This window comes from Varroa jacobsoni, unplaced genomic scaffold (genome assembly GCF_002532875.2).
Source record: "Varroa jacobsoni isolate VJ856 unplaced genomic scaffold, vjacob_1.0 scaffold_549, whole genome shotgun sequence".
In the NCBI taxonomy this organism is placed as follows: Eukaryota; Metazoa; Arthropoda; class Arachnida; order Mesostigmata; family Varroidae; genus Varroa; species Varroa jacobsoni.
Genome location: NW_019213451.1, coordinates 42,604 through 65,122, shown reverse-complemented (window position 1 = coordinate 65,122; position 22,519 = coordinate 42,604). Strand labels below are relative to the sequence as shown.

The following is a 22,519-nucleotide window of genomic DNA, read 5'->3' as shown; positions in this document are numbered from 1 at the left end:
TAATAAAGACGAGCGTGGGAACTAGCTAAACGAACCTTCTCACTAGTCCCTATCGCTTCATCATATGGAAATCCTTGCACGACCCGACCTATCTACCAGCGGATTTTCATGGGCTGGCGGACAACCACTGCGATGATAGCTGTTGTAAATACGTTTGCCGAACCGCATTTGTAAAGACGATCGTCGCCATATTGACTAGCGTAATGCTAATGGTCAGATCCGACGCGTGGAAACCAATTTGAAAATATGATCAGGCGAGCGTAGAACAACATACTCGCGGCCGCAGTTGCAGTTGATCGCGTTGTTATGAAATGAAATGTTTGTAGGTGGTATCCTCACAAACTGAATACGAACTAATGAGCCGTTTGAGGCCGATCGCTTCGGACGATAGTAGCAACAGCAGTGGCCGCAATACCGGCACTTGACAGCCCGTCTTCGAGGCAGGCTTTCCCGCTTAGCCTGTCACAACGAGAATCAAGACTGCCAAGGCATCGAAAAGTTTGCCCTTATATTTCACTCGCGTGTCGAGCGTACATGTTCGTCTGTTCATTTCGTAATAATGACAGCAGCAAACAACAAAAATGCTGTCAGCATTCAGAACAGACTGAATAGAAAGCAAGAATAAGGGCTTTATTGTTTGTTATGTGTTTGTCGTATGGGGGCGTCGGGCGCGCCCAATTCAATTCCAGCAGCCTATTTGTGCAAGTCCGCAGAGGAGAACCGAGAAGGAGGGCATCTCGATCTTTTCCCTATGTGTAAATTCTGTTAAGTACTGGCACCTTTACATTGTCGAATACTAACAAGCGCATTGGCATTACACAATATTAGCGTTAGCAATACCAATAGGACTACAAATTCTACGAGTATATCGCTGTTTCTTGACGCTTCACAACCGCTTTGAGAGACAGACAAGGTGATGGGGGTCAAATTAGCGCAAAAGAAAAATACTGTTTATAGATATATGCGTGATGCAACATTTGTAAACAGAGCCTGTGTGTGCGATGTTTTCAATTCTCTCGTTCAGTACGACCTGGTCGCTCCCCATGTCGGAATTAGACGAATACTTTTGGCAGTTGCAGGTATCAAAACTTGACTTAAGAATACTCACACATACGCATACACTGAATTAGCGGCACCTTCGCTCGATTTGTATCGGGTGTATAGAAACGATGCCACATTAAGATGAATGTGAGTCTGTTGATGCGGCCGTCGTCGGCAAATGAACGCCAGTAAACGAGATTTTCGGTTCCAGTTAACTTCAATGGAATTCGTGATCACCTTGCAGCATTTAATTATGACGAAGATTCGAAAAAAAAAATATATATATGAGAGGTATTACCATGTATGTAGGAGAAGCAACGAAACCTTAGCTGGATGCTCACAGATCCTACCATCGATGCGACTTGAATAGCTGCAGCGAAGACTACAGCCATACTATTTTGAATTAATAGGTATCCCCTATTGTCTTGCGTTCTGAAAAACCTCACGCTGACGATAGGCGGCTCTGCGTAGTGTTACTAGATAAAAACATTTCGTCCACGTTTCTGTGCCTCCGGTACTTGAGTGTGTAGCGGCAACTCCCGATGACGAGCGAATAAACCGCGCAAAGATTTATGTGGTCACAAGTCTTCGTTGTTTATACAATAGTTATTCTTTAAAAAAAATCCCATATATCGAAGTACGTCGAGTTATGCTCATGTTATATGCTATAACATTATCGACTCAGGGTTGCTATCATTATAATTGCTACCATGAAACAAAACGAAGCTTGCCTAATTATTGTTTTGGTATTATTATTCATTCAGCTTTTTTCTACCGCAAAAGTTTTACTTATCATTTTCGTTTCGCCATTGCACAAAAAACATGTTATTAGTAATGTTAAAGGTCTAAACGAGTGCAGATTGTTGCCTTTAGAACTGAGAACAGTTTTTTCTTGAAAAATCTCTGACCTTTATAATAGCGTCTTTTGGAGGAAACGGTTTTACCATAATGGCAACGTATGTATGGTTTTCGTGTTGTTCATTGGGATGGATTCCGTTGAATTTCTGGGGTCGTTTCAGCGGTTTTTAGTGCAGTTCAATATAACTAGTTAAATGTTTGAGTTTTACATCCGATACTGGCGTCAAGCGTCAGATGGCTGATCAATATATCTGATATTGACAGACATAACGAATCGATATGTTAAAGCGACTCTTGTCACCGCGAAAGGGAACTTGCCCCTAGGCAACAGCCGACAAATTGCGAACGCTACGCTACTGTGCTAGATAATAACGATATTATAACAGTATTAATCAGTGAATTCGTCGACTGGAAATACTGTGCTTCATTGCTTAAATAATTTTTGTGTCTTAAAGCTGCCACGCACTCTAGCATGCATCTGTCGCTGGTACTGCTAACCTTTGCATTCGTGATCGTGATCGGTTAAAAATTTCCATTCGGTTAAAAACGCTCGATTTAGCCAACTGAACGTAACAGCGTTAAGGTAGTCGTGCACGTTGCAAAATGACATACAGACCACCGCAAGCGGTCGTGCGGTCGTACAACAGCCAGCAGAAAAAAAACTGGCCAGATGATCCACGGTGGCAGTATAGCGAGTTGTTTGATCCAAATCACCGTACAAAACATTCCTACAAGTACATAAACAGCTAATAATGTAATATCTGAAATAGTTATGTCATATCAATAAATAGCACCATGGTTAAGCTGTTTTTTGCCTAAATAAGATTACGCTGGGGAAGTTGAAGTTGGTAGTAAGCTTGATATCAGGGGGAAATCATATTTGGTGCGGAACACCTGGCCAGTTCTGTACACAAGAAGGGCAATGTATTCCCTTTAAACGGTCAACCGAAGATCTTCTTTGAAGGTTGCAATACAGAATCGTATCGAATGTTTTTCCCTTAGATTGGAGCTTTTCGCTAACATTGATACATCTGATTTAGGTACTTTAAATTCCGGACCAAGGAGACACGGGCAATCACGCTGGTACAATAGTCAATAGGCAAATATTATGCAGGTAGATTGAGGCAGATCGATCTGATATGTATCTTGCCTGTTTTCCTGCCGTTTTTCTATAGGATTTAATTTAATCAAAACGCAGACCCAGATACTAATAACAGTTGCAGCTATTTTCTGTTGTGGCAGAAGTACTACTGATGCTGCTGCTGCTGCTGCTGCTGTTGCGAAGGAGGTTAGAAGTGACCCATAAATGAAGTTAATATTTCCTTTGTGTTTTCTACTGCTATTAACTGCCGTCACAACTAAACACCACGGAGTGGGTCAGGCACGCTTTAACAACGATAACAGCATCTGTGCACACGTGAAGTAAACTCCCGATCGGGGATATAGACAGCCAGACATACAGATGATGGATGGCATGAAAAACGGCCGGTGACGTCTATTTCGTCTATTCGTTCAGTTTGCCTGCCTGCCATTAGTACAACGTACCAAGCAGTGGCTCCCAAATTCTTTTAGGGATGCCCCTGAGTCGCGATAATCGTTAGCGGAACGCGGTTTACGAGCGTGTACTCGTTTACAGTGCAATACAAAATGTGTCCCACGATGACACGATGGTTGCCGTTGTAGAGCGTAGATTCTATCAATGATTTCATTGAAAGCGAACGCTGCGTTTTCCATGCGCGTCCTCATCTTCCCTTGTCCATTTGTCCCAAAGCAGTAAACAAGACTATCTATGCTCTGTTTGTCCAGGGCAGATGTTCTGTCGGTAGCTTAGTTTGGGTTGATTAAGAAAATTCCGACATTGCTGGTAGAGCACAGTTATTGGATTAGCCGAACGTGCTGTATGATCTCGTAAGCCTATGGACGGTGAAGATTCGGGAACGATAATGGGGTTGGAAGGCGAGCACGTTTCGGCATGGTCATTGGTGAGAGTTGATTGTTATTGCTGTTATCACTATCTTTGACGGATCAGGAAATTTTTACATTGGGAAGCATTAGATGTCGGATGGCCGCTGTAGAGAGCGATATTTCTCATGCGATACTATATCATGAATCTGTCTGGTTGCATGTATCCTAAATTTACAACAACCACATCAATACTATAACTACTTGAAACTATAATAGCGTCAATAAAAATAGCGACAGTGGTCGATAAAGATCGACTTTTTATGGGCTGTAGTTGATGTTCGTCTTGATGACTTTGTAGCGGTTCTAGTAGCTGGAAGAAACAGGGAATAGTTTTTTGAAGATATGTTTTTAAGGTATAAATCTTATTTGCGAACACTCCGAGGTAGTTGCTACTCTAGTGTGGGATTCTCGCCAGCGTCTAATTGCTGCAATAGCCACTAAATGCAGTGCTTATTGTGTCTCCGGCACTGTCTTGTCCCTTGTTTTCGTCTTGGGGCCCTTCAATTAGGGGTGTTGCGACCTGAGTTTGATTTGAAGTGCTTTTCATCTGCATCGGCGGCGATGGTATGGCATACGTCAGCGTTTTGCCATTGGCCAAATGGGTGAAGCAACGAAGCTCATTTAGAGTTTGTGCGCTCATAAAATCGTTCTGTGTATAGCTATGATTATATGGCAGAGTTGAAGTTCGATGATAGCCACGAACCAGATCAGAGGGCGGTTAAACAGGCAGGCCAATAATAGGACATGGAGTTGAGAGACAACGGCGTAGACATAAAGAAAACCAAAAGTCGTATGGACATTTTCTTGCTCCCGTCCCATCATGAAGATGGGATCGACACAAGAAAAAGACGAACGATTAAAATTGTTGGTGACGACAGCGGTTTCCAGTTGGGTGTAACTGCTTTTTTACTGCTTTTATCTTCTACCTAGTCAATTGTGGCCGGCTCTTGCGTTATTGTTGTTATTTCGCAGGAAAAGAATATACACACAGTTTACGATAGACATAAACATAAGCATCAATGACGCCTGTATTTTGCAACCAGCGGCGACGTTCATATGCGGCAAAAGGGACAATTTAAGCTGGCTGTTTCGCCTCGCTGTCAACGGAATTGGTCATTTGTCGGATCTGGATTGGACTGCAGTTTCTGTGAATTGTTGTTAGACCGGATTCAGATTGTTCACAGCAAAACTGGACGCCGCCATAATATTAGCGTACTGCCTATGCGTAGGCTCGCGCCACTATTTCTACCTTTTATTGATTTCGAAATAAAGATTGAAGTTTGTACGGTATTGCATACCAGGCACCACGGTACCAGTTAGGCGAGACCACCTTTCTGTGGACAGATACGGCGGAAAAGTCGCCGACAGGACGGAATGGCCGTATACATAAAAACACGTGGGACGTCAACGAACCAAGCGAGTAAACATTCAAATAGCTTATATTGCGGCTTCTTCGCAGTGTCTACCATCAATCTGTCTCGCATCGTCGCTGCCTTACCATCGCGCTTCTTGTTAATGATGATGTTGATAGTGTTGCTGGCGGCTCTCGGACGCTCCAGCGGTCCTAAACTACTCAAAAACTCATGTCAGCGCAATGGTACCCCTAAAACGACTTCGTGATAGCGAAGCTACCAACAGACGCCCAGCTCAAAATGAACGGTAGTAGCGTATAGACGCGAAAACACAAAATCAGCCTAAAACATAGAAAGCATAAAAATCTCAATAATTGTAGCAGTAATAATCATCATGGTTATGATAGCATTTATGTGTTCTGAGAGTTGGCAAACGATGGCGAAGGGAGACCAACATTGAGAAGGAGAGATTAAATAAACGGAGGGAGCTGAATACGAACCCGACAGACCCAGTGGGAAAATGAAGAGCCGTTGAAATATTTTGTTCACTCGTCATTTTAACTCCGGTCAACTGACAGCTCTGCTTTGTGGGCCGCTCTATAAATGATACACAGTATCTTTATTCGACTCCAGATGAATGTCGGTGTGGTCCTTGCTACGGGTCATTCTGTCAGTCTGCTTTTTCTCCTCTCGTTTCGTGCAAGTGTTCTCTCCGTGTATCGCTGTGGAAATCCTGCAACATTCGTAGATAATTGCGTAATCTCTGCATTCAACTCCAGCAGTCTACGGTTTCAGATATGTAGGTGACGTGTGTGTGGCCACATATGGCTAATTTGTGAAAGGAGATCTCCGTGTAAATGAAGATCTAATTGAAGTAGCAGTATTCCACACGCATTACAAAGCCGTATGGGGAAAATTAACAAAAAAATTACGCGCACGTTAAATAAACGGACAAGATAAGGAAGGCTGGGTCATCTGAGAACCGATTGCATAAAGCACACCCAGGTAAAAATCATCCCTAACTATCTGCGTCCGTACATGCCCAAAAATCTTCTTGACACTTCTATGGACACCTCATACGATACTATAAAGTCAGCGATCATTTTATGTCATGTAATAGTGTTAATCAATAAAATTACAAAAGCAAAAACACGCCCGCATCGATGGACGAATCATGATTGACTAAAAAAAAATCAATAACACTGAATACAGGGAATACTGAAACGACAGACTTACGACGAAGCAGTTATCCTGTAACGTGCTCATCAAGTCCACGCATTTTGCGGAGTACGTCCGGCGTGTTTACTCGCTCCTATTCCCCGCCTAGCTTCATTGCCTTTCTGACCGTAAACACTACCGAAATACAATCAGCGGTCATGGTGATTGAAATTTTAAGCATCCAATTGTATGATGGACGTACGCTCATCGAAAGATTTCGAAGGTCAGCGGTTTTATCGAAGCGGTCAGTTGATACCTGTAAGAAGGAGCTAGAAGAGTGCTGAAACCAGTTAAGGGAAAAATAATGATTGCCGAATGGAGATTATTGAATTTTTATCACAGTCATGTCGCTTGTACAGCTATCGTTCTGGATACAAAAGTTCACTCTAGCTGATGGTTCTGACTATTATTTTGGACAAATCGTTTGTTGATACCTTTGTCGACTCGAACTCATACGCATTTAATTTTCTAGCGTTTCATTCTGGTATTCATCTTGTATTTCAAGCGGTACAATAAAGGGGTGCTCGTAGGTGGCACATGATGATTAGCTCATATCTAACGCATTACATAATAATGGAGATATGCTACTGTTTGAGTGGTTTGATAATCTGCACTGACTGGTGTTTTTTTCATTGAAGAAGGTATAAACAACTAAATAGCATAGAAAAACGAAGCCCGTTCTTGCTTTGTCTTGTGCCACTCCGGACCACCAATACTTAACGCGTAACCGTAGATTTCCGTCGACGTCACGGTGCTTAGCCATTTGAATCCGAAGATATATACATCGAGGAACATATGCTACGGTAACTAGTATCTTGTTATCATTACGGCGAATACAGCTATCTGTCTCATTATCGTTAGCACACTGGGTCTCGTGGCAGTTTATTTGTAACGACAAACAATGGTTTCTTCTTTTGCGACTCAATAACATCGCTTAATTCTTCGAAGCTAATTTCATACGTAAAATTGTACCGTGTGCTGGTTCTTCAAAGTCACCCCACTTGGTCTCGTTCTACGTGCTTGCATTTGTGCCTCAGGTCTCTGAGCCATCTAAAATACGCCATGGCGCAATGCGCTTTTATCCACACGCGCTCCCTCTACGACTACCATTAGGACGGTAGAAAGAAATGGCACCAACAAAAGCCCTAAAAGGTTGTTGTTGGAATTATTTCGAACGGCCTACCGACACAGCTCACGCTTGGTCTGCTCTGAGCTTGGCCTTAATAACTCAAGCGACTCGCCGATGCTCAGATCGCCAACACCATTGCGGCAGCAATCCATTCATTCTCTATAATAGTTGCTAGCTATTGTGGTAAGTGAAGTCTGCGGTTTACCGTGATGATGGCTCTGCACATACTTTGATTATTGTATTCGTGGTGGTAGGCATGGTTAGTAGGCCCTGACAAACGTCACTAATCAAAAAGGCACACAGTGGCACAAAGAGCACAAAAATGACAAGTCAATGTATAACAGCGAGGCGAGACAACGACGGTAACCGCCGTCGCTAGGAACAGCGAACATCACGAGGCAATATGATACTCATTACGAAGTACGTTATTTAATTTAGAAAATTAACGAATTTAACGAAAGTAGAGGAGCCGATGACCAGGGTCGAGTTGGCGGCGGCGTCGAAGTCGATGATGCCATTAACAAGAGACGAGAAACGGCCCCGAAGCTAAGACAAAGGCGGGTGAAACGCAAAAAGGGAGAAGATCCAGTTTCGTTAGGATGACCGTTGCAGCAGCCGCCGCCGCCGCCGCCGCCGCCACCGCCGCCACCGGTGTATTGAGTAAAAAAGAACTCAGTCAAGATGGGGGCAGCAAACAGGCCGGTTAAGCTGTCACAAGATACGTTCGTGTCCGTCTATACCTGTTGATTAGCCTACATAAACGGCGTCGGAAACCTTGTTCCAGTGCGACTGCGATCTTTCTTAATCACGATCTGCGAACAAAGATGGCTGCAACCATCAAAATGGCCATGATTATGGTAACTAAGCGATCAAATGGTGGAGGACAATATAAGTAGCGATGGTTCGTACTGCGGGTCAAACATCCGGAAAAGTGGATATATTAGTTTTAGCTCTATACAGAAATACCAACCGCTTGCTATGCCTTCGCTGCTGCTGCTGGCGCTGGTGCTTCGCGTCTTGGGAGAGGAGTCCCATCATTTTCCCGCATCTTCAGAGAATGCAAAAACACGTTCATGCACGCATACAAATCTCATGCGCATAGCTGAATCATCGTCGTTGTAAAATGCATGCCATGTGTTACTAAACTGGGCTCCTGTAACACTGGTCCAATTAAACAAAATGATGACAAGTGAAGTCAAATCAAATAAATATCTTCCTTTCCTCCTCCAGTTTCCCATTCGTGTCTGTCAGTCATTTTTCCGTTACAGTTACCTTAGCCTATCAGGAAGACAGCAAACACTGGCCAAAACCCCTTTGAATAGGCCGACAGTCAGATTATGGGAGTAAATTTCCATCCCATTGATTTTTGCCGTCGGTTGGGGGTTAATCAGACAGAATGTGGGGCGTTTCATTTTGAAATAACTATTATATGATCCGTTAAGCGCTACTGAATGGCGACCATTTTCTACAATCGCACGGCGTGAAAGGCGATTACAAGGAGAATGTTAACGGCACAGACAGTTGTTTCGATAATGGCGACGACGATGATCTTCGTAGACAGCGGCGGTAACGGTCGGTCAGTAGCGGTAGCAGCATTGGTGGCTATTCGTAATGAGAGTCGATGCCGAGTCTCCTTAATGAACGCACTACCAGTATCGCTTTGAAAGCGTTAGTGTAATAGTTGGGTATATGTTTATTCGTCCGATCCACGATGATGTTGAGCGGCTCGTCATATCCGAGTCCGCGCTTACGTCGACGATGGTGGCGCTCGCTCGCTCGCCCGTGAACGGCTCTCGACAACAGCGACACCGAGAGAGCACACAACTGCGGCAGCAAAACCAGACTCAAACTGATAACAGCGCCAACACCAATGAGAAAAAAAAATGAACTAACTCCCGAAAACGATACGAGACGTCTCTCGCAAACAACTCTCGTTTTTGCGTGTAGGTGGCGATCGCGATTCGCCGCCGTAAGCCGTAATGGTAACGACTATTAGAACAGTGTTAACAAGTGGTTCAACGCGCTCGTAACATTTCTCACCGCTCGTTTTCTAGATATTGATGAGATTTACCATGCAAGTGAGCGTCTCTCTGAGCATATGGGTATAGCAATATGGCTGGCGCCTGTGAAGTTGCTAACAAGGGCCTGTGACGATAGGAGATCGATTATTTATTGTTTTATTATATCCATATAACAATAGATAGTGAGTCTTTAACGAATGCTGCACATATACAAATTTCAGGCACAACTATTCACTTATACGTATAACTATATACTTATATAACCGGCACTGTGGTTTTTATATAATATTAAAAAAAAAAATTGTTTTTTAGCTATTTAATTTCAATAACGTGGTGGTCGGCAGCGATAATAAAATAACTGATAATAACAACAAAAGCAACAATCGCATTTATCTTCATATTTAAATGACTGTATCATCTTATTGCCTTCATACTTCTTTTTTACAAGGTAGTTTACAGTATCCATTCCGTGTGTGTTCATTGAGGTAGATAATCACAACAACGGCACCAGCAACAGCCGCAATTCCAACAAAAAATGTAAGAACAACATGGCTATTTATTGTCGAAAAAAAAACACGAAATACAACGAAAAAAAATTCTGACCGCAAAAAATTGAGCGCAAGTTAAGCACAAGCAAGCCACCGTATCGGATACTTTTGTATCTCCTTTATGCCACTTCGAACGGTAAACAGAAAAAAACGTTCGCTCGACTAACGATAGCCGAAAGATAAATTGAAGTCGCCTATATTGTTGGACAAATACTAGTAAAAAGTAAAAAGATTTATCGAAATCACCGCTAAGCCAGGCACACTTCTAGCAGTCTTAGTCGAGTTCATGATTCCCCGACGGTTTGGTCTGCCTTCTGGCTCATGGCAGCATGCAAAAGTCACCGTCGGCACAGTCATCTGAATCCAGCTGACAGCGAACGATAGCATGTTCACAACAGAAACATCGAAAAAACCGACAAAAAGCACTCGCACAGATATAGATACCGAGCGCTAACCGGACAAGGAACGCTGCCTACGAGCAAAGCTTAAATAGTATTGCTGAAATAACATATGGCTAGCTAATATAAATGATGCTTCCGCGACCGAAACTTTTCAAGATAACATCCTACCAGTAGCCAAGATGCTGTTATTGTGCAAGCGGTGAATTCTGTCGAGCTCAACTTCGCTGCTGTTGAAGGGCGTAAAAAACGACTAAGGCTAGCAGCTACTCTAAGTTAGAACTGTCCCTAGACTTCAAATAATAAGGAACAGAAGCATATCAACGCTGTCGACAGTAAAGAAGCAGGCAAGTGCCCGAGGAAGTAATACCCGAGCCGAGTAAATTACCTTCGTTGGGCTTAAATTTGTTTTACCTTAATTCACAGCGTAGTAGCGTTAACAACAATAGAAGACCGAACAAGTGAGGATTTCAACAAGGAAGAGAAAAGTGTGAGTTATTGAAGTACACATGAAGGCTTTCCGCGCGAACGGGCCTAGGTCCACTTTGGTTAAAATAAAAAACCGCTTTTTTTCATGATAGAATAAGTCATAGCGGTAATTAATTTGCTTCGTGCTATAATAGAACTGCTATCCTAGTTCCAATGCGACCCTTCAAGTTTCTGCGGTAGAAGCATAAGTTAAAATGAACGTCAAAATAATGCTTGTCTAGTATAGTTAGCTTTAGGCAACGGACGACTTAAAGCCTTCCGCACGAACACCCTTCATATAGACTGTTGCTTTAAGCAACAAAAATCTGTTCTACAAATTCTAGAGGTTTCGTCTGTCAAACGGTTTGTCACGAACATTGAGCTCAAACGAAAGTGAAGAAACACAGGGGAGAAATGAGGAAAAAACACAATTATGTTCTTTTTTGCTACTTGATAAGAGAGATGAATTTTTAATGTGGTATTTTGAGAGACCATCAACATCTGATCAAGTCGCTTAATAGGAAATATGGAGGAATTTTAGGTGCAGATGGTAACCTTAACAGTATGTCATCATCAGTGATCTTATCGAATATGGTGCCTGTATGCAGTGTCCTATAACAACGCTAGAGGCATAGTATTTTGGCCTAATTCTTACTTAACAAGTGATGATGACGAAAATGGTGGTATTATTATATGTACTAGATTAACTAAGTGCTGCCTTTAAAAGTTTGTTTGTTATTGTTGTGCTGGTTTTCATGAATCGTGAGTCGGAATTACTTTGTCAATCGATGACAAAATAATCTGCCATGTAATAATCATAGATGCTATGTAAAGTAGATCCTCTTTTGCTAAATCACTCCAGGTTAACCCTGACGGAAACTCTGACGGACTGATTCTGGACGCAATATTAAACAGCGGTGCCAATCCTTGTGGCCGAAAATCAGCCATGATTTTTTAGGTTTCCGTATGTCCACTGAAGTTTGGTGGGTGAGTGACGCATGAAGCTCTTAGCTGTTTCAATCTAGCCGAAATATTATAATTAACGTGGTTGTTTTTGGCTACCATTTAGATATGTCGTCATTGGAGCGTTACATTTCGCTGCCTTATCGCCGAAAAAAAGCTAACCGAAACTCAACGAAACGATATATTGTCCTCTCTCTCTCTCTTATTATCACTCTACCTCAGAGAGTCATGCTACTGAAGTCGCTATTTCTTTCTCGTCGTGCCACTGCAGCTCGTCTTCGCTGCATGCAACCATTTAGTAGTGTGCTGGGTTGCCATTATGGCCATGGTCGTTGCAGATAGATTGATATTTACATAACGAAACGCTCTATGGAGGAAAAAAAGGTTCGTGTGCGTGTAGGTGCGTCTTCCACAGTCGCACTGATGTAGCCCTTGTCACCCACCACACGAGGTGGTAATGCTGCGAGAAGCAACCGACGAATTCCACAAAAAAATAGCACAAATTGGCTTTTTTTGTAAATCTCTATCGCTCGCTTCTTCTTTTTGACATTCATTTGCGGCGAGCGTCACTCCTCGTCTAAGTGAGAGAAGCACGGAGCACATGCTAACAACAATCATGTCGGCGTCCTGGCTAGTAGGACCCAGTAGTTCGACCCCCTGAAGCAGCATAGGCAAAACCGTCGTGTTAGCTACTATTGGCACCGAACAGCGCATCGATTCCTTAGCGGCGACGTAACTGCTCAAAACTACATTCATCCAAACTCGTCATCATCCAAACTAACAGCATCTCTATCAGCGGCATCGGTGTCGTCGTAATTAAAAGGTCCATCATTGGGACTGTCACGTTGACAACAGCAGCTCTATGATCAGTGTGCAAGCTGGCGGATGGACAGGCCATCAGCCTGCCACATAAACAACCAATAACTAACGCCATATATATAGGCGGCCGCGGCAGCAAAAAAAACAATATATTGCCGACGAAAGAAGTCTCCTTTTTTTTTTACGCGTATGTAAAAAGTGCTTGAATATTATGGAAGGGCAATGATGCATAAATGAGGTGGAACAACTTTTGAAACAGGTAAAAGCTATAAAAAGACGAAGAAAGAAAACAAGCTAACATCGATCGAATAAGCTCGACTTATGTAATGTGCTATCGTTTGAGTAAGCGAACGGTCAGCAATGAGCGACGCAGAAGTAGCCAACTCTGCAGTGGCAACAAGGTACACGCACACAACAACAACCCACAGATGCCGATCCTGCAGAAATCTGGGCGTGAAGGACAACGTTCCTTAACTGCAATACCTGCGCGGGCATAGTATAACACTGCTTAGTATATGTTGATATGATCCGGTGCCACTGGCGTTGGAAACATGACGGCAGCGGCGACGACCGTAGCACGAAGCTGCAGGCTGAGTGACTGCTAGATATGATAATACCAAATGTGAGACGAGGGGTCTCTGGGTGGGATTCGTTGGTCACAGTGGCTACTGGCTGCAACAATAGGTGTCATCGTGGGTTCCGTTGTAATAACGTTACCACTGTCCATCAAGGTGACTGGAACCCGTAAACTAGCAAACATAACAATGACGCACCATATGTACAGACGTCGAACTCTGTCTAAAAATTGATGAACTTGTTCACGCACACCGTCGTTTTTGCCGTCATGAATATATGTGTAGAATATAGAAATACCTTACCGCCCCCATATTTTCATTCATCTATATACAACTACCATTTGTGCTGATCACGTTAAGAAGTTGAGTGACGAGACGACGCAGGCAAAAATGGTATTGCAGATATTTTTATCTTTACGCGCTTCAACTATCTATTGTTATGTTTCTGCTCGAGGTACCTAGCTATTTGTCCTATTCTACTCTACATCATCAAGGATTATCGTTCAAGGGACAAGCACATTCACAAGTGTCTAATTGAACTAGATGATGTAAACAATCAGACCAGAAAAAACTGAATGGAGCTAGTATCAGCACAAATCATGATCTTGATAACTGAAATATGTCTACAAAGACGATAATATGGGTACCAAATATTAAGATGTGGAAGGGCATATTTGTACAGCTTAGCATGAAAAAAGCAGATATACCAATTAGATCAATACCAAGTCGCCATGTTGACAGGCATTTTTCGCAGAAATAGCAGGACAGAAACTGATCAAGAATATGCAGGTATTCGCACCATGAACAGGACCACGGCGTGGTGAAGTACCGCCATTACAATCGATGCAAATTTGCGATAGAGTTCGGTCGCTCTAGAGACGCGTAAATACACTGAGAATTTTTGAGGAACGTATGGTGTTATTCGTAGCACAAACATTGCCATTATATCAGAAAAAGTGTGATCTTTTTGTTACTGCATAAGGCTATTATCATGTATTACATGGAGCTTTGAACGGTCGCGCACACCCAGGAGATGGAGGCATGACCCTAACCGAGGCGCTTAAATACTTTAACCATACATCAATCAATGATCCAACAAAATCTGAATTCAGAAATTCATTGGGAGATAGCGGTCGCAGTGGTTTTCGTATCGTAACACGCGAAACAGATAGTCCGACACGAAGGCCATCAATTCGACGAGCATCAAGAACTCTTAATTTAAGGCTATCCTCTAGCATTTCTCGTCTTTGTAAGTAACCCATAATTATATTTGATTTAAAGTATTCGCACACGCAGATGATCTGCGCATGACAGCAGCAGATGTCGATTATCTTCGCCAAGCTTTCTTAATGTTGTGCTAAGATAGTAGAAAATCGCAACTCAACAAAATCAGGATAAGGGCACGTACTTACAACAAGTTGTTTTTGCTTAACCCACAACAATGTTAGGCTTTACCTATCACAAACAAATTTTCGCCTTAGCATGGTGTCAAGACAGCTCTGCTTGCCAAGTCTTGGAAAATATGAATCGAATAAAAGGTCTCTTCGTAAACACTGTTTAGTGCTTGCTGCGAGATTGCCTAGGCACATTTGTAACCCTGTTAACACGAGAAGACATTGAATGTGGAGACCTTAAGGGTATCATCAGTTATCTCGTCAAACCATATATATAAGAAAGAAGCCTGCGTTTACATGGGAGAGCTTTATTAACTGGCCTATTTCACAAACTAGATCATATAAACGAAATCCAATCCAACTAATACTAAAATACTAAAATAAAAAACATCTCGAACTATGCGCTAATACGTTTTACTATAAGCTTGACGAAGACAACCCTCAGTAGGTTCTGTAATCGATAATAGATATCATGCTATATCACATAATAATACCTTATCAGAAGTGGATGACAAACAAATGCCTAAAATGGTTGACAGTTTATACGGGCGCCATCGCCAAACCTGTGCATCATATCGCACATTGACCAATCGCTACTGCCCGGTATTTTTTTTCCGCGGTAATATCGTCAGCTCTCCCTTTGTCCCTGTCATCTTTTTCTGTTCCGCTGCTGTTGTCGTATATATCTTACTTCGTTCGAAGTTCGTCTGCTTAGACGTCGGCAAATGTGATGTGTACATGATAAGGCAAGCCTTTGTTATTGTTGTTGAAGATAAAATGTTTTCATCCGCCACTAGTCCTATAATTGCTACCATACCGCTGTCATTATATTGGCAATTACCTCGCAAATATATATAGGTATACGAGCGTGTTATCTATTGGTTAATGGGCGTCTGTTTATACTTGTGTATGTGCAAGCTAACCGTGTGAACTGTAACTGTAGCTGTAGCTGTTGTTACTCATAGTTTCGTACGGAGTCGGCCGATTGTTGGTAGCGTGGTTAACCTATCTGTGCACGTTTTCAAATGAATACTGAAGATTTCACCATCTTCACAGCTACGAACGCCGCCGCAATCGGTCTTGCAGCGTGCACGGCTACCGCAGCCGCTAACGTCAATTCCGCAATAAAAACGATAGAAAGTAGTTAATAGAGATTCAGAATCGTAGCGGTTTTATATAGTTACTGTTCGTCGGACTGACGGTGTTTTAGGTGACTCGGTGTCATTTGCATACTTCTAATCGGCTTATCTTCGCTTCTATGCTAATAGGCACGATTTTCTCGTTGCACGTTGCCCTTTGGGATCCGCCGTTACGTGACATAGTGTCACGATACGATGATGCGGGCGGTGTGGCAACCATAATGAGAAGCCAGTAAACAAATACACATCAATACGCAAATTTCAGTTAAACGCCCCACCTCTAACGTCTTGTGGAGCAACGTTGCTAAGAGGTGCTGCACTTCTGTTTAGAGCTTTCTTGTTTATTCCGTTCGTAGGGATATACGACTGAAAAGATGGTAGGAGCTTAACAGGCGTTGGGGAATATGGATGCAATGCCTCATAAAATTGGCAAGTCCGTATGTTTAACGGTAAAACTTGAAAAGAAAGTAGCTATGTGAACATTTTTGAGTCGTCGTCGTCGTCTCGAATCATTACTATTTTGTACCACTGACCAACGAAGGATTAGCAGGATCAGTTAAAACCGGCTCCAGTGAGAATCTGAACGGGATCGAGCTTCAAAAAATTTTGTATGTTCGTTTAGTAAAAAAAAAAATGTTATATCAGTGAATCGATTCTAATTAATACTCGTAAGTTGTGCCATAAATGCCTCTATCATCCATTCGACTAAGTACTCTGTGGTGGCCATACTGAATTTGCTTTGGCAAAGCGTGGATGGGTCGAATGTGTTTGCGATCTACGTTGTTTCAGGCTGTTTCAGATTTCCATTCATCCTAAAAGCAGGATTGGGCTAGCATCGTAAATTTCTTCCGGGACTTTCAGGTCTGCAGCGCGCATCTACTGTCTGGTAGTAGCAAAGTAACAAAGTAGGATCTTTTTCCATTTTTGACAATTCCGCTTGATGATTTTAGTAAGTATTGATTGTTGTGCACAGGCTCACGGAGTAAACCCTCGACAAGTCCCATTTAGACCGGCCATGACGATCGATCGACCGCCGCTGTGGTTACCAAAATTCTAGCGCACGACGGCCCGTATAGCAGGCGGAGGTGAGAGGAAACTGCAACTGCGCGTCGAGCAGTTGACTTATCAAAATGTTCGCTCTGCAGATTGAGTCTCTGTTCATTGTTCAGCTGCTGAGCTGGCAGGCGGCACTTCACTACAGCATCATCGTCGTCGTCGTCGTCGTCGTCGGCGTCGTCGTCGTTAGAACCCTGTCGAAAAACGGCACGGAGTGGGTTTGACCAGCCTGTAAAAGCTAATGGTTCTTCAGCCCATGTACGCGTGTGTATGCGTCTGAACTTCAATGCATGGATACCTGCTCGTATTCGAGCCAGTTGGTATGCATGGATCAACAAGAGGGGCGAAGGACAGTCGATCAGGCGCCACAAGTGCAAATCTCACGCGTTTACAAATTTGCATTAGCCGATCAAGCGGAGACGTCGCGAGATGCTGTTGGCAAAATTCATGAGATAAGCACTTAGCGCGATGGATAGTTTCGAATACCGGTTTGGTAGATGTTCGGCAGGCAAAGTGCTTTAAGAGTTGATGCGTCGGTTTCCACCATGGCTGTAGCCGGAGCGGGTTTTAGCGGGGCGGCATCTTTTTTGCAAATCTGGCCCGGTCTATTCATCTGTCCATTTCTATTGTTTTATGATTTGCGACGAGCTCATCCTCAACGCAGACGCGTGTATAAGCTCGCTAGCACGAGATCGGTGATTGGTTAGATTAAACATTCTAACAAACCAAGTCTAACGATCTGCTAATGCTGCAGATGCTGGATTACTGAGCAAAGCGGTGGAAACATCAAACTAGACGTCAAATAGGTGATTCGCAGTAAGTCGACGAGTGAAACACAGTACAGACTAGCTGAGCTGGCACTGGCTGAAGAAACATTGACGTACGTCAGGACGCTCTCGATCCAAGCAATTGCAAATCGGAAAATGTACGCTTGTAAAGATTCTTCCAGGGGCCTAAAAGTGAGGTCAGGGGACCTGAGGAGAATCAGCCTTCGTTATTTGTACTTTCTGTACGCATAGCTTATTATACGTTTGCTGTCATTTGAAATTTTAATACCGATTCAAAGATAATAGCACATTTTCAATCATGAGCAAATGGAGTAGTTATATTTTTTCTCTATAAAAAGGAAACGTTATTTTTATTGGACGATAATCATTGGGAACGTAACTATGAAACGATGAAATAACAAACTACAATTATATATTATCGTTGGGCTGTGCACTGTTACTCTTACCAACGAGACAGACGAACGACCGAATAGCATTATCAGATATTGAAGTTTATTACGCTTGTCAGTAGCTCGAGTGTTAACAATAATAACATCATCATCATCACTCAGACCAACGTTACTATGAGGCGTAGATGGTGCGCAATTACCAATAGTTGATTTATTGTTTTCTATTGTGTCCTTAATAAACTGTTACATTGCTGCTAGTGGGCGGCTATATTCTCCCTGATATTCCTCTATGCGTCCTTCTGTGCAAGGACTCCATGTCGATGTTCATGCTCTCTGTGTGTGTTATCATGCCGATGTAACTGTCACAGCCTTTGTCGTTACCCTTTTCTGTTGTTGTCGTCGTCGTCGTCGTCGTCGTCAACGTTCGTATAGAGCGCCTGTTGATGAGCTTTCGGTCTCTAGCCAAGTCATTGTTCATACACCGCGTGGCCCTGTGACGACATGTTTCTGTGATTGTTGCACACGACGGGTGTAGCAATATTTGCAGACGACGACAAAGTTACGAGTGGATGCAAATGTGCGTCACTCGATGCCATCTATTATTCATTAAGTGATGCAGCAGTCGGGAATCGGTCGATTAATGAGTCGTTGACTAGGACGACGTCCAAGCGTCGCATATGATCGTATCATTACGCCATCGCGACGCGTATAGACGAAGCTGTAGTAGAACGAGATGGCGGGCTATACTGATGCCGGAAAACGGGGATTCACCCATTCAACAGTCGAAATCACAGCTTTTAGAAGCAGCGAATTTGGTATCGCGGAATGCAAGCGCTTGTACATTTCACTGGGCGGCAATGCGATAGGAGGTTACTCGTCTGCTTGTTTACTTGCGTGTTTATTCGTTACTAAAGTCTTTGTTGTTGTTGTTGTTGTTACTACGACGCGATTGTGGGACTAGGAAGTTGTTAGTTATCATTGAATGAATTGTTCGATACTCAATAAACGTTTTCACTGTGTTTCAGCGAGCTTCCACAAAAGTTGTCTACGCTAAGCTTTACCTATAGATCCAGTCATTAATATGGGCTTTACGGAATAACATGCATATGCCTCAACACCAGCTCTAGCGCAGGTTGCCTAATTTAAAAGAAATAACGCCCCATTATTCCCTGTTATGCAAAGCAGAATCTTATTTTTACTGTATATGAAATAAGTTCTCAATCGTGTGGTTGACGATCTGATGCCGGTATTACCATACCTGCCATAAATTACTACCAACATTTAGTTGAAGTATATATAGACATGCTTCACACATAGACATAGCACGAGGCCCATAACCAGCCTCCCCATTGAATCACTGACTAATTGAGGCGAGCTTCTTCCTGATTTCGTCGGTCAGTCACTGTCGGGCCATATATGATATACCTGATCATACCCATACGATAAGACGTATAATTGTTCTGACGTGAGCATGAGTTTACCTCGCCTAGTGCGTTGTTGTTGCCAGCATTATAGGAAGTTTCGTATTCTGGGCGTGTTAGTGGTTTGTCACAGTTTATAAAACCAATAATAGGATCTCCACAGCCGCTTACTGATCACGTATGTATTTCCCCGCAGGCAGCCCGCAATAGATGGCCTTTTGTGCCCCTGCCCGCCTTCAATACTGTTACACAGGCGATCCAACCTTTTCCGTTTCTCTTTAGCGCAGTTGGAATTTGCCGACCCGACAAAAAGGAACTAGTTGGGCCTCGACCTGGATACACCGCCGCCCTCGATGATGAAACAGATTGAACTTGTTGCTTCCTATACTTTTAAAGGGCATTTGGCAATCGTGTTATTTCTAAGAGCACTTATTGTTTCCCCTTGAATCTATTCACTAGTGTATGTATGGGAAATATTAACAGCCGATGACCAATACATACTTCACCTGGATGCTGTCAGCTGACATTGACTGATCCTTGAATGGCTGTATTCAGAATGGTTAGCTGTCGTCGCACCTGACGGCGCAAGCGATAACATCGGCGGAAGCGGCTGCATAGAATGAAGGAGAGGTCACAATTTCATCTTTGAACTACGCTTACTCGCTTGGTCAGTCAATGAGGTAACATCTCCAATGGCTATATATATAAATAAAATAATAGTATTACGGTGATAGTGTTTTTGCTATTATTCTTGCCGCCAAAGAAATAGCAATAAACAACTAGTAGCTATGCATATAGTTGTACAGGTGGTCATTGTCGGGGATGGTGGTATTTTTGACGAGAGGCAAGCGCATGGGTTAACAGGCGCATGTCTAAAAGTGCACAATATATAAACTGTGATTCGAAGAGATAGTTGTCAATCTGTAATTGGCTAGCTTTAGGGCTCGTTTTCCGTTCCGTTTCGAAGTTGGGCTAGCTGCGTAACCCACGGCGTATGCCAGCCCGTAGCTACACTTCGACAGTGGCAGCATTAGGTCTCTGCGCGAGAGATGGCAAAAAGCAAACGAATAATATGACATGCGGACATCTATAGGCATCACGACAATAAAAAGGCCAGCCATAGCCTGAGAACTGGCGAACGCCAAAGAGGGCCTTCGATAACTGTTGTCCGCACATTGCCTTTCACCTTATTTGCCGTTTGTTGTGTTAGCAGTAAAGACTCCAAAGCAAAAAGCAGTTGTATACGTACGCTTGAATAGCACGGTTATCGCTTAAATACTCCTAAAGAGTATTTAAGCGATAACCGTTTTACACAGATGATATCGATTACCATTATTGATCTATGTACGTTAATCCATGTAATCACATGTACTGTGATAAGGGCACTCAATGATCAAACAGCAGTAACGTGGTTAGTCATATTGAACTGCCAAGCGTTTTTAAGCCAAACTGAAGCAAATACATCTTCTACAATGATATTAGTAAATTTAATATGCGCCATGTTGATCCATGACTTTCTGCCATTCCCATTGCTGTTTCTGCGCGGCAAATTGCGACCAATGATCTTTTTCAGGACTCAAAAAAATATGCCGTCATTGAAACTATATCAAAGGAGTTTTGTAGGGGCTAGGACAGATGGCAGTCCAGTGACGCAAAATCCGCACTACACAACAGGTGCATTGAAATTTCGTATTTAAGTTCTCTCAACTTTTGCCGGTTAGCTAAAAAATGTATGTAATCTGGCGATTTGGTCATGGCGGAAAACGACGCCCCTTAAATTCAATAGTTCTGGTCGATTTTCTTCAACCACTTGTAGTAATCTTATTAGTTGTTGACAGTAGAGGTCTTTTGCGAGGCGGCGGCAGCAGAAGCAGCAGCTTCTAATGCACGATTCCTTTAATTTCACCGAACAGGCAACATGACCATCTTTCGCGTCAGTCTGGGTTTTGCCATATATTGTGAAGCACACAATTTTTTGCATTTTATTATTTGCATATTGTTGTTGTATGTGATCTATTTTTCATCACCCATGATCAATAGCTTTAAAAATGGCTCGATTTTCTGTAGAGTTTCGCAGACGGAAATACGATCGGGTAAATCGTTTTAGCTGAGTTTGTGCAATACCGAAGCGTGTCTTTTTTCTCCTTTCTTTTTTGTAGCCAGTTTCCTTCAGATGGTCTAAAGCTGTTTGATAGTGGGTGTTCAGTCCCTTGGCAACATTATGGCCACTCAACTTGTGCAATCGTTTCATCAGCTGTCTGCGTAACTGGTCTATCACTACGAGGGGTATCTTCTACATCGAAATTTTTAGAATGAAACCGAGAGAACCATCTTTAGGCCGCCTCGTCCGATAATGCATATTGACTATAAACAACTCAGATTTGTTTTATGGACCTGTGCCCTTGTCGTAATAAAATTGTATAATATAGAAAATGTTTGCTTATATTTAAAATGCCACATCGTGGATCTGAGCAGTGTTACCACAGCTGCTACTGACAAATATCAGCTTAAAGATGACACCAACGCCAAATTAACGTGACTTATATTACCTGAGATATATGAATATTTCGAAGTCATCACTAGCGGTCATCACTACTTCGACACGCAAATACTATTTCTTATTGTTTGCTAGTCGAAGTCAAGCGCTTTCAGGGCTGACCAACTTTTTTTTCCAAAACGAACGATAACTCAGCGTGTGTGTGTGTGTGTGTGTGTGAGAGTGTGTGTGTGTGTGTTAGTGTGTGTTAGTGTGTGTGTGTGTGTGTGTGTGTGTGTGTGTGTGTGAGTGTGTGTGTGTGTGTGTTAGTGTGTGTGTGTGTGTGTTAGTGTGTGTGTGTGTGTGTTAGTGTGTATGTGTCTGTGTATGTATATGTGTGTGTGTATGTGTGTGTGTATGTATATGTGTGTATGTGTGTGTGTATGTATGTGTGTGTATGTATATGTGTGTATGTGTGTGTGTATGTATATGTGTGTATGT

General features: G+C 42.8%; 1 protein-coding gene and 1 long non-coding RNA gene across 2 annotated transcripts in view; one reads left to right on the top strand and one right to left on the bottom strand.

The window, feature by feature from the left end:
• The window catches only part of how (protein held out wings), a gene marked incomplete at its 3' end in the record, with an annotated part of 96,009 nt that overhangs the window by 31,713 nt on the left and 41,777 nt on the right, over positions 1-22,519 (top strand).
• Positions 4,238-22,519, bottom strand: part of LOC147753341 (uncharacterized) — a 25,621-nt gene continuing 7,339 nt past the window's right edge. Inside the window, exon 4 of the long non-coding RNA XR_015311469.1 lies at positions 4,238-6,690. This is a non-coding gene — a long non-coding RNA (uncharacterized LOC147753341). The remainder of the gene's footprint in view (positions 6,691-22,519) is intronic.